Source organism: Giraffa tippelskirchi, chromosome 3 (assembly GCF_054371585.1).
Source record: "Giraffa tippelskirchi isolate mGirTip1 chromosome 3, T2T-mGirTip1v1.2.pri, whole genome shotgun sequence".
Taxonomy (NCBI): Eukaryota; Metazoa; Chordata; class Mammalia; order Artiodactyla; family Giraffidae; genus Giraffa; species Giraffa tippelskirchi.
In genome coordinates this window covers 109,382,752-109,400,607 of record NC_137277.1, presented here as the reverse complement: position 1 = coordinate 109,400,607, position 17,856 = coordinate 109,382,752, and the positions used below count along the sequence as shown (strand labels likewise).

At 36.4% G+C, this 17,856-nt stretch overlaps 1 protein-coding gene across 9 annotated transcripts in view; it reads right to left on the bottom strand.

Annotated features, from left to right (window-relative positions):
• Nucleotides 1–17,856, bottom strand: part of ORC4 (origin recognition complex subunit 4) — a 100,112-nt gene that overhangs the window by 54,759 nt on the left and 27,497 nt on the right. The gene's annotated exons all lie outside the window — the stretch shown is intronic.

Below are 17,856 nucleotides of genomic sequence, written 5' to 3'. Positions count from 1 at the left end.
CTAATACCTCTCTCAGATTAGAAGACACAGAAAGGTTAAGTAACCTGACCAAAATCTCAACAGTACATAGGTAAGAGTCAGGATTCAAATCCAATCTAGTTATACTTCATTATACATAACTATTATCTATCTATCTATCTATATATGTGTGTATATGTATACACACACACATATAGAAAATACATATATATTATATACATAGTTATAAGTATATATACTTTATTATATGTAACTGCTACTTAGCCATCTGATTTTAAAAAGCACAAATTTCAAGAACTTGAAGGAAGATCTGCCTGTGATAATATCTTATATTCATACTTACTAATTTCATATACTGACATTTAGACAACAACCTTTGGAATTAGTTTTTACAGGACAGCAGCAGAGCAATGCTTTACAGATAGCAAGCAAATCTGTATCCTCCCTTACAGTATAGCCAAGGCCTAAGCCCCAAAAGGATTCTGGCTCCAGGCCAGAATAGAGTACAAGAACAGAGTACTCTCCTGATGTTTTGGTTCCTTAAGCTTCCCTCTTAGGAGAAAAGTGGTTTTCTCAGCTGCCTTAGGGCACCTTTTAGCAACCTTTCCTGTATTCAAGGCACCTTGATTGACAATCTTTACACTGATCATTTTAATTTTATCCTACTAAATTTTTTTCTCTTAAATCAGAGTTGTGTGTGGGTAAAAGACCCTTTCAGGAACATGAAATTACATCTTCAGTCTGAAATCACAGGAAACAATGGAACAACTGTCCCCTAGACAATAAAAAGTAAATTCTAAAAAAAATGGGGGAGAGATTTGACAATATACCTTATCTTTTCAGAGCTATGTTAGCTATTTCACAGTATTAATGGAATTAAAATATATTTCCCCCCATTTCATGGACTGAGAAAACATGCTCAGTAGAGCTAAGTAAAATGTCTGTGGTCACAGGGAAGGTGTCTAAACTGCCTCCTTGTATTGAGTGTAATTCAGGTAAGTCCCTAAACACAGGCACACGGTGACGCGGTCATTTGGTGATCACTCGTGAAAGAGACACGCACACGCTGCACGTCAGTGCCTACATATGAATTTTGACTGCAAATTAAATATTAATCAAAAGATTGATGCTCAACAATAAACGACCCAACTAGAAAAATGGGCCAAAGGCTTAAACAGACATTTCAACCAAAGAGGGTATATGGATAGCAAATAAACACCTGAAACACTTTAGCCATTAGAAAAAGGCAAATTGCAACCACAACAAGGTACACACTTATTTGAAAAGCAAAAATAGAACAGAGAAAACACCAAATGCTGGTAAGGATGAAGAGAAGGTAGATCTCACATACAACGACTGGTGAGAATGTGAGTTAGAGCCATTCTGCAGTTTCTTTTGGCCGTTTCTTATAAACAAACATACACTTACTGTGTGACACAGTGATTACACTTTTGGGTACTTATATCACAGAAATTAAAATTTATGCTCAAATGAAAATCTGTAATATGAGTCTCAATAATAAGTTTATTTGGAACAGCCAAAAAACTGAAGATAATCAAATGTACTGCTGCTGCTGCTGCTAAGTCGCTTCAGTCATGTCCGACTCTGTGCGACTCCATACAATAAGTTAATGGGGTTAAAGAAATGGAAACATCCACACACTGAGGGACTATAACTGAGGCAAAAAAAAAAAAAAAATTGAAAGAAAAAAACCATATGGTTATCTCAATAGATGCAGAAAAAGCCTTTGACAAAATTCAGCATCCATTTATGATTAAAACCCTCCAGAAAGCAGGAATAGAAGGAACATATCTCAACATAATAAAAGCTATATATGACAAACCCACAGCAAACATTATCCTCAATGGTGAAAAATTGAAAGCATTTCCCCTAAAGTCAGGAACAAGGCAAGGATGCTCACTTTCACCACTACTATTCAACATAGTTTTGGAAGTTTTGGCCACAGCAATCAGAGCTGAAAAAGAAATAAAAGGAATACAGATAGGAAAAGAAGTAAAACTCTCACTGTTTGCAGATGACATGATCCTCTACATAGAAAACCCTAAAGACTCTACTAGAAAATTACTAGAGTTGATCAATGAATACAGTAAAGTTGCAGGATATAAAATTAACACACAGAAATCCCTTGCATTCCTATACTCCAATAATGAGAAAACAGAAAGAGAAATTAAGGAAACAATACCATTCACCATTGCAACAAAAAGAATAAAATACTTAGGAATATATCTACCTAAAGAAACAAAAGACTTATATATAGAAAACTATAAAACACTGATGAAAGAAATCAAAGAGGAGACAAACAGATGGAGAAATATACCGTGTTCATGGATTGGAAGAATTAATATAGTGAAAATGAGTATACTACCCAAAGCAATCTATAGATTCAATGCAATCCCTATCAAGCTACCAATGGTATTTTTCACAGAACTAGAACAAATCATCTCACAATTTGTATGGAAATATAAGAAACCTCCAATAGCCAAAGCAATCTTGAGGAAGAAGAATGGAACTGGAGGAATCAACCTGCCTGACTTCAGGCTCTACTACAAAGCCACAGTCATCAAGACAGTATGGTACTGGCACAAAGATAGAAATATAGATCAATGGAACAAAATAGAAAGCCCAGAGATAAACCCACGCACATATGGACACCTTATCTTCAACAAAGGAGGCAAGAATATACAATGGAGAAAAGACAATCTCTTTAACAAGTGGTGCTGGGAAAACTGGTCAACCACTTGTAAAAGAATGAAACTAGAACACTTCCTAACACCATACACAAAAATAAACTCAAAATGGATTAAAGATCTAAACGTAAGACCAGAAACTGTAAAACTCCTAGAGGAAAACATAGGCAAAACACTCTCCAACATAAATCACAGCAGGATCCTCCATGACCCACCTCCCAGAATATTGGAAATAAAAGCAAAAATAAACAAATGGGACCTAATTAAAATTAAAAGCTTTTGCCCAACAAAGGAAACTATAAGCAAGGTGAAAAGACAGCCTTCAGAATGGGAGAAAATAATAGCAAATGAAGCAACAGACAAACAATTAATCTCAAAAATGTACAAGCAACTTCTGCAGCTGAATTCCAGAAAAATAAACGACCCAATCAAAAAATGGGCCAAAGAACTAAACAGACATTTCTCCAAAGACGACATACAGATGGCTAACAAACACATGAAAAGATGCTCAACATCACTCATTATTAGAGAAATGCAAATCAAAACCACAATGAGGTATCATTTCACACCAGTCAGAATGGCTGCTATCCAAAAGTCTACAAGCAATAAATGCTGGAGAGGGTGTGGAGAAAAGGGAACCCTCTTACACTGTTGGTGGGAATGCAAACTAGTACAGCCACTATGGAAAACAGTGTGGAGATTCCTTAAAAAACTGGGAATAGAACTGCCATATGACCCAGCAATCCCACTGCTGGGCATATACACCGAGGAAACCAGAATTGAAAGAGACGCGTGTACCCCAATGTTCATCGCAGCACTGTTTACAATAGCCAGGACATGGAAGCAACCTAGATGTCCATCAGCAGACGAATGGATAAGGAAGCTGTGGTACATATACACAATGGAATATTACTCAGCCATTAAAAAAAATACATTTGAATCGGTTCTACTGAGATGGATGAAACTGGAGCCCATTATACAGAGTGAAGTAAGCCAGAAAGAAAAACAACAATACAGTATACTAATGCATATATATGGAATTTGAAAGATGGTAACGATAACCCTATATGCGAGACAGAATAAGAGACACAGATGCATAGAACAATTTTATGGACTCTGAGGGAGAAGGTGAGGGTGGGACGTTCTGGGAGAATAGCATTGAAACATGTATATTATCATATGTGAAACAGAACACCATTCCATGTTCGATGCATGAGACAAGGGCTCAGGGCCGGGGCAATGGGATGACCCAGAGGGATGGGATGGGGAGGGAGGTGGGTGGGGGGTCCAGGAAGGGGAACACATGCAAACCCATGGCTGATTCATGTCAATGTATGGCAAAAACTATTACAATATTGTAAAGTAATTAGCCCCCAACTAAAATAAATAAATTTATAAAAAAAAAAAAAAAAAAAAGAAATGGAAACATCCACACACTGAGGGACTATAACTGAGGCAACAAAAAAAAATTAACCACTGATATGTGCAATAACGTGGATGGCTCTGAAAGGCATTATGCTTTGAGAGAAAAAATAAAGGCTGATCTCAAAAATATTACATATTGCATGATTACATTAAAAAATTCTTGAAATGAGAAAATTATTATAAAGATGAAGAACAGATGCATGATGGCCAGGAAACAGAACTGAGGAATGAGTATGATTATAAACAGGAGTTACATAAAGAATTTTCTTTGTAATGATGAAACAATTTTGTATCTTTATTGCAATGTCACAAAAAATCTACACATGGGATCAAGTCACAGAGAATTAAACAGACACACAAAAATGAGTACAAGTAAAAACTGTTGAGAACTGAATAAGGTCTGTAGTTCAGTTAACAGTGTTATACCAATGTCAATATCATGGTTTTGACCTGCAATATCATAAGACATCACTCTACAGAGAATCTGGGTGAAGGGTTTATGGAACACTGTGAACTATATTTGCAACTTCTGTGAGTCTATAATAATTTCAAAATAAAAAGTTTAATAAAAATAAAAGTCTAATACAGTTTCTTTCAACTGCTTAATGACAAAAGAAGAGAATATTACTATTTGCCAATAGGTAGTATTATTATAATCTGCTAATAGATAATAATATATTATCTGCCAATAGATTATAAAATTAAGTTTGACTGAATTCCTCCTCAAATTTTACCAGTGGATCATGGGACTCTTATTTCCTACTGTCTGATACTATGATGTTACTTACTATTGTAAATAGACACAAAGTGTAAAAGAAGCTGAAGGTCTATGCATGATGAAGTCATTACTCATGTTGTCATCAAATGCAAAAATAGGTGACTACAATTATTTAGGTGCATAAAATTTGGTAGAAACTACTATTTTATTTTTACTATTAAGAGGAGCAGTGAAAAGGATAATCCCAAAGAATAGCTTACTTAATATTATTTCTTTAGAGTTTATACTTCCTACATTATTGGTTTCTGGTAGATCCTCCTCTCAACTTACATTTTGCTCAGGAGAATAAACCTAAATTTTCAGTTTCAGAGTTTCAAGTAATAACTGGTCTAATTTAAATTGCCTAAAAACACTAAAACCAATCCACTCCTGTAACTAGCTGCTTCCATCCTGCTTTACATCACCATTATTTCTTGATTGGAAATCTATGCCAGCTTTCTTCTCATCTCTAACTCTTACCCCCATTTTCATGTAAGTGAAAGTATTAGTCACTCAGTCCTGTCCAACTCTTTGTAACTTCTTGAACTGCAGGCTTCCCTCTTCTTCACTATTTCTTGAAGGTTGCTCAAACTCATGTCAACTGAGTTGGTGATGCCATCCAACCATCTCATCTTCTGTTGCTCTATTCTCCTCCTGCCCTCAATCTTTCCCAGAATCAAGGTCTTTTCCAATCAGTTAGCTCTTCGCATCATGTGGCTAAAGTATTGGAGCTTCAGCTTCAGCATCAGTCCTTCCAATGAACACCCAGGACAGATTTCCTTTAGGATGGACTGGTTGGATCTCTGGCTGTCCAAGGGACTCTCAAGAGTCTTCAAAATTTAAAAGCATCAATTCTTCAGCACTCAGCCTTTTTTCAGGTCCAGCTGTCACATGTGTACATGACTACTGGAAAAACCATAGCTTTGACTATATGGACCTTTGCCGGGAAACTGACATCTTTGCTTTTTAATATGCTGTCTAGGTTTCTCACGGCTTTCCTTTCAAAGAGCAAGCATCTTTTAATTTCATGGCTACAGTCGCCGTCCACAGTGATTTTAGAGCCCAATAAAATAAAACTTGCTACTGCTTCCACTATTTCCCCATTATTTATATTTAAACTAATTACTGATAAGGAATTCTTTCATCTTGCTATTTGTTTTCCATATGTCTTTTTTTTTTTTTTTCTCTCATGCTCTATATTACTATCTACTTTTGCGCTTAGTTGATTTTGGGGGGTTAGAGAGAGAGAGAGTGCTAAGTCGTGTCTGACTCTTGCGATCCCATGAACTATAGAGTCCACCATGTTCCTCTGTCCATGGGATTCTCCAGGAAAGAAACTGGAGTGGGTTGCCGTTTCCTTCTCCAGGGGAACTTCCTGACCCAAGAATCGAACCCAGGTCTCCTGCACTGCAGGCAGATGCTTTACGGACTCAGCTATGTGGGAAGCCTTGAGGGATAGGGAAACATTTAAATTCCTTTCTTATTTCTTCCCTTGTATATTCACAAGTATTTTATTTATAGTTATCATAGAGATTGCTTTTAAAGTGCTAAAGGTGTAACACTCTAGTTTATGTTACTTAAATAACATACCAACATCTTTGCTCCTTTACTGCTCCACCCTACCCTTTTCAGTTGTTGATATCACAGAGTTATGCCTTTTAATACTGTTTCCAAAATCTTCAAGATGACCCAAAGAAATGGAAAGATACCCCATGCTTTTGGATTGGAAGGATCAATATTGTTAAAGTGGACTTCCCAAAACAATGTACAGATAATGAGATCTCTATCAAATTACATATGACATTTTCCACAAAACTAGAGCAAATAATCCAAAATTTACAGGGAATCATAAAAGATCCAGAATTGCCAAAGCCATCTTGACAGTTAAAGAACAGAGCTGGAAGCATAACCCTCTCAGACTTCAGACAATACTAAAAAGCGACAGTAATCAAATCAGTGTGGTATCGTCACCAAAACAGACATGGATCAATGGAACAGAATAGAGGGCCCAGAAACAAACTCACACATCTCTTTGACAAAGGATGGAAGAATATATAGTGGAGAAATGACAGTCTCTCCAGTCAGTGGTGCTGAAAAAGCTGGGAAGCTGCATGTAAATCAATGAAGTTAGAACACATCCTCATACCATACTCAAAAATAAACTCAAAATTGCTTAAAGATTTTTACCTTAAGACTTAACACTACAAAATTCCTAGAAGAAAACACAGGCAAAACATTCTACCATGTAAATCACAGCAGTGTTTTCTTAGCTCATTTTCCCAAGGCAACAGAAATCAAAGCCAAAATAAGCAAATGGGACCTAATCAAGCTTATAAGCTTTTATATCAACAAAAAGAAACTCAATGACAAAAAAAAAAAAAAAATCCCAAAACCCAATCAAAAAGTGGGCAGAAGATCTAAATAGACATTTCTCCAAAGAAGACATACAGATGGCCAATAGACACATAAGATGCTCAACATCACTAATTATTAGACAAATACAAATCAAAATTACAATGAGGTACCACCTTATACCAGTCAGAATATCCATTATCAAAAAAGTCTACAGACAAATGCTGGAGAGGGTGTGGAGAAAAGGGAACACTCCTGGTGGGAATGTAAACTGGTGCAATAATTATGCTGAACAGTATGGAGATTCATTAAAAATAAAATTAGAGTCGCCATGTGACCCAGCAATTCTATTCCTGGTCATGTATCTGGAGTAAACTCTTAATCAAAAAGATACATGCACCCCAATGTTCACGGCAGCACTGTTCACAACAGTCAAGATATACAAGCAAACTAAATGTCCATCAACAGATGAATGGATAAAGAAGATGTGTTATATATGCTTAATGAAATACTATCAGTGTAAAAAAGAATGAAATAATGGCATTTGCAGCAACATGGATGGACCTAGAGACTATCATACTAAGTGAAGTTAAGTCAGAAATAGAAAGACAAATATGTTATCACTTATATGTAGGAATTAAAATATGACACAAAGTGGCTTTTTACAAAACAGGAACAGACAAGACATAGAAAACAAATGTATGGTTACCAAAGGGGAAAGCATATGAGGGGATAAATTAGGAGTTTGGGACTAGCAGATACAAACTACTATATATAAAATAAACAGTAAAGTCCTACTCTGTAGCACAGGAAACTGTATTCAATATCCTGTAATAAACCATAATGTAAAAAAATATGAAAAAATATGTACATACAATATGTACATATATGTATAACTGAATAACCCTGCTATATACCAGAAACTAATACATCATTAAAAATCAAGTATACTTTAATTAAAAAGAAAGATACTGCAGGGGCAGACTTTGTCATTCTATTTTATAACACAATTGTTATCTATATGATTCCTTTTTGACTTTCCAAAATATCTATGATAAACCTGTTACTTTTTAATGAGTAAAAATATTATTTTATGGTCTTAAAAATATAGATGCCTTATAAAAAGCATAAATTGTATATATACACACTTGAAGAAATGAATTGTCAGTCTTGAACTTCTGGAATACTAACAATTTTCTTTCAGAATCCGTCTTTCTGCTATTTTTATTCCTTCAGAGAGAAGTCCAGTGATGATTTTGATGACTTATTTGACATTCATAGGAGTTTTTTGTTGCCTCTTGAGACTAAATGAGCATTGTATAGGTGTTACTAGATCTAACAGCTGCTTTTAAGTTGTATAATCTTGGGCAAGTCATTTAAAATATCTGTACAATTTCCACTTTTATAAAAGGTAGACTCTGTGTTCTTCATGGGCTCTTTCACCACTAAATCTATGAGTTTATTCATTGTTTTATATTTGTACTGCCTTTTCTGCTCTTTATATTTATATATCTTATGCAAATCATGTTTTAGCCTCTTGTTGATAGAGACAAACTTTTATATTTAATCTTTCCTGTAACACTTGTCAAATGGTCTTATAATAAGTAAACATTCACTAAATATTTGTTAGATTAAGTTGATTCAGCATATTACAAATCAACCTGGAACTAGTTGGTTGCCTCATTAAATATAATACAAGGAGACAGCTATACAGAATAAGTATTTATTTACTCTCTTTTCAGAATGCATTTATTTGCTGTGCCATTTGAAATGTCATTCCCAATAACATTTGTGTTTTAGTGTTATCAAAAATGTTTCTTTAAACAGTATCTGAAACTGAAGCCAAAAGTTCACATATATATGCCACCTACATATCAGTTCAGTTGCTCAGTCATGTCCAAATTTGAGACCCCATGAACTGCAGCATGCCAGGCTTCCCTGTCCATCACCAACTCCCAGAGTTTACTCAAACTCATGTCCATCAAGTCAGTGATGCCATCCAATTATCTCATCCTCTGTTGTCCCGTTTTCCTCCTGCCTTCAATCCTTCCCAGCATCAGGGTCTTTTCCAATAAGTCAGTTCTTCGCATCAGGTGGCCAAAGTATTGGAGTTTCAGCTTCAGCAGCAGTCCTTCCAATGAACATTCAGGACTGATTTCCTTTAGGATGGACTGGTTGGATCCCTTGGAGTCCAAAGGACTTTCAAGAGTCTTCTCCAACACCACAGTTCAAAAGCATCAATTCTTCAGTGCTCAGCTCTCTTTATAGTCCAACTCTCACATCCATACATGACTACTGGAAAAACCATAGCTTTGACTAGAAGGAACTTTGTTGGCAAAGTAATGTCTCTGCTTTTTAATATGCTGTCTATGTTGGTCGCAGCTTTTCTCCCAAGGAGCAAGCATCTTTTAATTTCATGGCTGCAGTCACCATCTGCAGGGATTTTGGAGCCCTCCAAAATAAAGTCTCTCACTGTTTCCATTGTTTTTCCATCTATTTGCCATGACAGGACCCATTGCCATGATCTTAGTTGTTTGAATGCTGAGTTTTAAGCCAACTTTTTCACTCTCCTCTTTCACTTTCATCAAGAGGCTCCTACCTACATACATAGGCTCCTATACACATACACCTCTACCTATGTATATATGTATCCTGTATGTATATAGATAAAGTCTCTCTTACACACACACACGACAATTGATATACCAAAGATATGCTGTGCAGCCGTTACTTTATATTATTAATTTCTTGGGCCAAAGGGACTTAATCTTTAAATGTTATCAACATATAATAATATCACCCAAAATTTTATATCTAGTTTACGTAACTGACAACAAATACCTAATATCTGTTGCATGCATGCGCTTGTGACTTAAGACAACAGTATTTTGGTGAAGCAATAATTTGCTTTAGATTTCAAAACACTATTGTATTAATTCAGTGATTTATTAAGCAGCTTATTCTTAGATATAGTTGGTGGTATTCCAAAGCACATCTCATGATCTCTGCCCTTGCAATGTTTGGTGAGTCTAAGACAGTAAATCCAAGTTAGGTTGAATTTTGTCATAATATAAATTTTGTAGGTTGTGACAAGTCAGTAAGCTGAGAAATATTCTGTCAGTTGAACAGACATTAGAAAAAAAATCTGTCTTGAAGGACTACGTCAGGAATCTGTCCACACTGTTTTTTTCCCTCAGTGGTTTAGTACTCTGTTAGTCTGAAAGATACTGATTCAAACTAGCCTAAAATGAAGGCTATACGTACTGAGTAAGCTTTTAACACCTGCACAGTAGGAAAACACTTGACATCTGACTGGATATTGAATCGTATTTGAAAATAAGTTACTAGTGACATTTGTTTCTTTTCTAATTAGTTTTTTAGAAGAGGTTTCTCTAAATAATTATTTTTAATGTTGGCCAAATAAGAGTTTATCTAAAATATGTGACGCAGAAACAATAAAGGAGAAGAACTTTGTTCTTAGTAGAAGTTTGAAATTGAGGAAGTCACCATTAGAAGAAAAAGACCTATAATTGCTCAGAAATCTCAGAAGTAGAAAAGGACATATTTCAAAATCCTCAGGGATTTATCAACATGCAGGTTTTAGAAAGCATGGAATGGATAACTATCATGATAAATAACAATATCTCAGTTGGTAAGTGGAAACTGAATGTATACATGACTGAATCTTGAACTTACTTGCTTAATTATCCCACTTTGGTTAACATATTCTTAAAGTCTAAAATTCCACGTATAGTTATGGTAAGTAGTGGTCAATGAATATATTTCAATATTTCATCTTTTAATCATTCCTTTAGTGCTAAGGGTTAAAACTCAGTAAATTTCTCCATTCCATTTTCACTACAACTGTGAAAATTTCATGTGACACTTAACTGCTCAGTAGATCAATGTCCAGAGGAAGTGGCAAAGCAAAGCACAATCAGGTTGCTTAGGTTTTATAAAAAAAGATCCCACTGACCTTTACCAATAACTCTACAGGCACGCTCCTTGACATTAATCCATTTCTTCACCCAACTCTGTATAACACTTACTGCTTCAAAAAGCCAAGAGAGGAGTTTCTACCCCTAAAGATTCAAGTAGGTTGCCCAGGGAATTTTTTTTTTTCAGTGGACATCCATCTGCTTTGCTCATGCCTTCCTGGCTACTACATACTTTGCATCATGGTAGCTGACACAGCCTGTCCAATAGCAGTACAGCATTAGTGCTTAACCAGTTCCCCATTCATCGTGTAAATAGGACAGTGAGTATAATCTTCCATTAGCTCCATTATTTAGCTGGCTGCATCAGAGCAAATGTCTTTCCTCATCTCCTGAATTAAGCACATCTTTTTTGGCCTTTTTGAGTTAGGAATCTTTCATGTTGTGTGATACCAACCAGTCTTAGACTGGTACTCGGTTGACAACTTTCTTAAGTATTTTGTTCTTTAGGTACTAATTTTTACTTTTAATTTTTTTAGCCTAGGCATGTAAGTTTATCTCAAGAAATACTGATGAATGCTACTGAAATATACATATCAAAAAACAGTTAAAAAATTCTTTGCAAGAAATAAAAGTTTAGGTTTTTCTTCTTTTAATCAGTGGATGACATATAAGCATAAAATATTCATGTAAATTTTTTTTTTATTCTTTTAAAAGTTTGTATGAATATTCAGGCAACCACAAGAATCTCCCAAGTAGATCACAGAACAGTGTACTATTTTGGAATACCCTGAGAAAGGTCTCTAAAGTATCAGCTGGTAGGACAAAAACCTTTTGTTATTTTTCAGAAACAGGAAGAAAGAGAAACAACTTGTCATTTTTTTTTCCCCTATGCTTTATGATTTGTGATCTCTTTTTCTATCTACTAAGAAACCCTCTAGGGCCTCAGAGCTTATTTATTTACTATGATGAAAGTCCACTGGCCTCCTGATATCTGTTTTATTCCACATTCTCCTGTTTTCCCCTCATGATCTTCAAATACTTTTTACCTTACACTTAGCCCGGTGAGAGATGCTGTCTATACAGGATTTCTCCATCTTCTCCATCTTCTATGGCCTCTTATCAGTTTTATCAGCTTTGATGTAGACTGAACAATAATCAAGTCAATTTTCTCAGTAGCTCACAAAGTGTGGTTCCAGAACTGGCAACAGGAACATCACCTGGGACTTTATCAGAAATGAAATTCTCAAGTCTGTCCCCAGACTCATTATCAAATGAGAAATCTGGGGCTGAGGTGCAGCAATGTTAATCACTTCCAGGTGTTGAATGGCTTTGGGCACTAGTGATATGGAGTCTTCAAGGTCCATGTAACTCTGTATAGGTTGATCTACCCATAATTCCTTTTCATTACTAGTATTTAAAATTGTATTTTTTATGTTGAGAAATAGTCTATACAAGGTTGGCATCATAGTTTTTGGCACCTTAGTTGAAGCTGTATTTGATACTTCATTCCACCGTCAAAGTACTCTCAAAGCAATTGTTCTGAACAAGAATCCTAATTTCGAGCTTTATTTCCCCACCCCACCCCTCCAACCAACTCGAAGTGTTGTCTTGGTTCTCCTCTCCAATGTAATATGATAATTTATAAAAGGTACTCTGTATCATCAAGGTGGCCTTTGACAGCATTATCAGATAAAGTACTTTACTTTAATTCCCACAATAACCCTATGCATTAAGTAATATTTTTATTTCAAATTTCACAGAGAAGAAAACTGGGGATTAGGAAGGTTAATTTGCAAAGGTCACACCACAGAACCAAAAATTCAACACTAGGCTCTAGTGAACACAGAGCTGATAAGGACAGCTGATATTACTATCAATCTGAGTTTTCAAGTTCTCCTTCTACTTGACTTTGTCTGAATTTTCATTTCTCTTAAATATGACACATAAGTGGCCTTTTTTAGACATCTTGCTTAAAGTTCAGATTTTAATAGTGGCCTCAGATATTTCTTTTATCTCATCATGTATGATTTAGAAAAGTTCTAGTATCTTCACCTTCACGTCTGCCTTTGCTTTTCTGGTTTAACTTCAGAAATAAAAACCATTAACTCCCTTATTTCATATGTTCACTATTTCTATAACCAATTAGATTTAAAATCTGTGTTGCTTAATTTTTTAGACATGCCAAAACCTTTGACTGTGTGGATCACAATAAACTGTGGAAAACTCTGAAAGAGATGGGAATACCAGACCACTTGACCTGGCTCTTGAGAAATCTGTATGCAGGTCAGGAAGCAACAGTTAGAACTGGACACAGAAAAACAGACTGGTTCCAAATTGGGAAAGGAGTACGTCAAGGCTGTATATTGTCACCCTGCGTAATTAACTTATATGCAGAGTACATCATGAGAAATGCTGGGCTGGAGGAAGCACAAGCTGGAATCAAAGATTGCTGGGAGAAATATCAATAAACCCAGATATACAGATGACACCAATCTTATGGCAGAGAGTGAAGAAGAACTAAAGAGCCTCTTGATGAAAGTGAAAGAGGAGAGTGAAAAAGTTGGCTTAAAGCTCAACATTCAGAAAACTAAGATCATGGCATCCGGTCCCATCACTTCATGGCAAATAGAAGGAGTAACAATGGAAACAGTGGCTGACTTTATTTTTCTGGCCTCCAAAATCACTGCAGATGGTGACTGCAGCCATGAAATTAAAAGAGGCTTACTTCTTGGAAGGAAAGTTATGGCCAACCTAGACAGAATATTAAAAAGCAGAGACATTACTTTGCCAACAAAGGTCTGTCTAGTCAAGGCTATGGTTTTCCCAGTAGTCGTGTATGGATATGACAGGTGGACTATAAATGAAGGTGAGCATCGAAGAATTGATGCTTTTGAACTGTGGTTTTGGAGAAGACTCTTGAGAGTCCCTTGGACTGCAAGGAGGTCCAATCAGTCCATTCTAAGGGAGATCAATCCTGAGTGTTCATTGGAAGGACTGATGTTGAAGCTGAAACTCCAGTACTTTGGCCACCTGATGCGAAGAGCTGATTCATTTGAAAAGACCCTAATGCTGGGAAAGATTGAGGGCAGGAGGAGAACGGGATGACAGAAGATGAGATGGTTGGATGGCATCACCGACATGACGGACATGAGTTTGGGTAAGCTCCAGGAGTTGGTGATGGACTGGGAGGCCTGGCGTGCTGTGGTCCATGGGGTCTCAAAGAGTTGGACACAACTGAGTGACTGAAATGAAACCTGAATTCAGTAACTGCGACTTTGAAATGAGTAGGGACAGTACCCCAAATCACAGCAAAATTAAAGAGAAATGGAAGATGTCTGGAGTACTTGCAAATATTAATTAAACAAGTGTAGATTTTGACAAGTAAATGTAAAATTCACTTCAGATACTCCTTTTAATCCTCCAAGTCTTAACTGAAGGCAGTATAAATAAAATATGAAATATACTGGCCTAATTCTGGAATGGAGAATGTATTACTAATTTTTTTAATGTATAAATAATAAACCATCAATCCAAAATTATAAAAAGAAATAAATGATTATCTTTTTGTAAAGATAATTCACTTTACCTTCTCTTACATCACTAGACTTAGAGCTGCATATGCCACCTGATTAAAGTTATTTGTCAATTAAAAAAAAAAACTTTTATCTTTTGTTAATCTTGGGATCTCTCCGTTAAAAGAAAGAAATTTTGTAACCAAATTACCTATGTTTTAACCAGTTTGAATTTCCACTGCTGGACACTACCATGGTAATATTTTACTACATGTATTTTACTTGAAGCATAAATCATTTGTATTTATATATCTTTATTTATACTTACATATAAAATCTATTTTATATATTTATATATAATATATATTCCTATACATATATGAATATATATAATTTTATATGTAATATTTCTGTAATTTACTATTATTTTACACTTGGCAGGCTTTTTTGAGGGTCATGGCATGTAATTGGGCTTTTCTGGTGGCTCAGTGGTAAAGAATACAGATGTAATGCAGGAGACAAAGACGATGTAGGTTCAATCCCTGGGTTGGCAAGATTCTCTGGAGAAGGAAATGGCAACTGGCTCCAGAATTCTTGCTGGGGAAATCCCATGGACAGAGAGATCCCTGGTGGGATACAGTCCACAGGGTCACAAAGAGTCAGAAATGATTGAGCGAATGAGCACACATGCATGCACACATGTGATTACTCAATATTTTAAAATTTAGCTTAAGTACTTGATTTAACCTAACTGGTCTACTTTTTTTAATGGCTAGTTTACCTATGGATATTCTCCACTGCCTAACATTCATTCATTCATCACATATTTTCTTAAAAACCAACTATATGCCAATATTGCAGTACTTAATTTGGATACAAAGATAATATGATTTCTGAGTCTTTCTTTCAAGGAGCCCATGGTCCAGTGGATCAAACATAAGTAAACGAAGTTAGTTATATCACTGTGTGCTAATCAGGTTCCCTGAAAGGGGAAGATAGCACTTCAGGGACATGTAACCCTCAGATTTTGCCCAGAATAAGAGTGCTGGCGTGCTGCAATTCATGGGGTTGCAAAGAGTCGGACACGACTGAGCGACTGAACTGAACTGAACTGAAGAGTGTATAGGGATGTTAGAGAAAGTATTCCAAAGGAAATAATATCTCAACCAAGAGGTAAGTTTGGAGTGAGTTAGGGTATAGACAACTTTTGATTCTTCCAGGCATCATATTAAGAAAAAAAGTCAGTGGGTTAAAGTGGGAAACTAGTCACTCAGAACCTTCCCTTTAAATGATGTTAGGGAGTTTGGGAATGACAATTTTGGGGATGAAACTGATGGGTTTTTACATGAAAGTGGACTTCCATAGCAGTTCAGGAGGTAAAGAATCTGTTTGCAATGCAGGAGACCTGGGTTTGATCCCTGGGTCTAGAAAATGCCCTGGAGCAGGGAATGCCTACCTACTCCAGTTTGCATAAGAAAGCCTTCTTAAGTAAACAATGCAAAGAAATAGGGGAAAACAACATAATGGGAAAGACAAACATTTCTTCAAGAAAATTGGAGGTACCAAGGGAACATTTCATGCAAGTATGGGCACAATAAAGGACAGAAACAGCAGGACCTAACAGAAGAGGAAGAGATTAAGAAAAGTTGTCAAGAATACACAGAAGAACTATACAAAAAAGGTCTTAATGACCCATATAATCATGATGGTGTAGTCACTCACTTACAGTCAGACATCCTGGAGTGTAAAGTCAAGTGGGCCTTAGGAAGCATTATTATGAACAAAGCTAGTGGAAGTGATGGAATTCCAGCTGAGCTATTTAAAATCCTAAAAGACAATGCTGTTAAAAGTGCTGCACTCAATATATCAGAAAATTCGGAAAACTCACAGGACTAGAAAACAGGAGTGGCCACAGTTCATTTTAATCCTAAAGAAGGACAGTGCCAAAGAATGTATAAACTACTGTACAACTGCGATCATTTTGCATAACAGTAGGAGAACCAAGAACTTCCAGATGTACAAGCTGGGTGTAAAAAAGGCAGAGGAACCAGAGATCAATTTGCAAACATTCGCTGGACCATGGAAAAAGCAAGGGAATTTCAGAAAAACATCTACTTCTGCTTCATTTAATATACTAAAGCCTTTGACTATGTGGATCACAACAAACTGGAAAATTCTTAGAAATGGAAATACCGGACTGCCTTACCTGTCTCCTGAGAAACCTGTATGCGAGTCAAGAAATGGCAGTTAAAACCTTAGGTGAAACAACTGACTCGTTGAAAATTGGGACAGGAGTTTGACAGGCTGTACACTGTCACCCTGTTTATTTAACTTACATACAGAGTACATAATAGGAAATGCCAAGCTGGATGAATCACAAGCTGGATTTAAAACTGCCTGGAGAAATATCAACCACCTCAGATAGGCAGATGATGGTGGTGGTTTAGTCGCTAAGTCCTGTCCGACTCTTGTGATCCCATGGACACAGGCTCCTTTGTCCATGGGATTTTTCAGGCAAGAATACTCGAGTGGATTGCCATTTCCTTCTCCAGCGGATCTTCCTGACCCAGGAGTTGAACCTAGGTCTCCTGCATTGCAGGCAGATTCTTTACTAACTGAGCTATGAGGGAAGCCCCCACCATTCTAAATGGCAGAAAGGGAAGAGGAACTAAAGAGCCTCTTGATGAGGGATGAAGAAGAGAGTGAAAAAGCTGGCTAAAACTCAACATTCAAAAACTACAATCATGGCATCTGATCCCATCTCTTCATGGCAAATAGAAGGGGAAAAAGAAATAGATTTTATTTTCCTGGGCCCCAAGAACACTGCAGCCAAGAAATTAAAAGATGTTTGCTCCTTGGAAGAAAAGCAATGACAAACCTAGACAGCGTATTAAAAAGCAAAGATATTAATTTGCCAACAAAGGTCCGTATAGTCAAATCTATGGTTTTTCCAGTAGACATGTTGACTGTGAGAGTTGGACCATAAAGAAGGCTGGGTGCCAAAGAATTGATGCTTTTGAACTGTGGTGTTGGAGAAAACTCTTTAGAGTCCCTTGGACTGCGAGGAGATCCAGCCAGTCCATCCTAAGGGAAATCAACCCTGAATATTCATTACAAGGACTGATGCTGAAGCTGAAGCTCCAGTACTTTGGTCATCTGATGCGAAGAGCTGACTATTAGAAAAG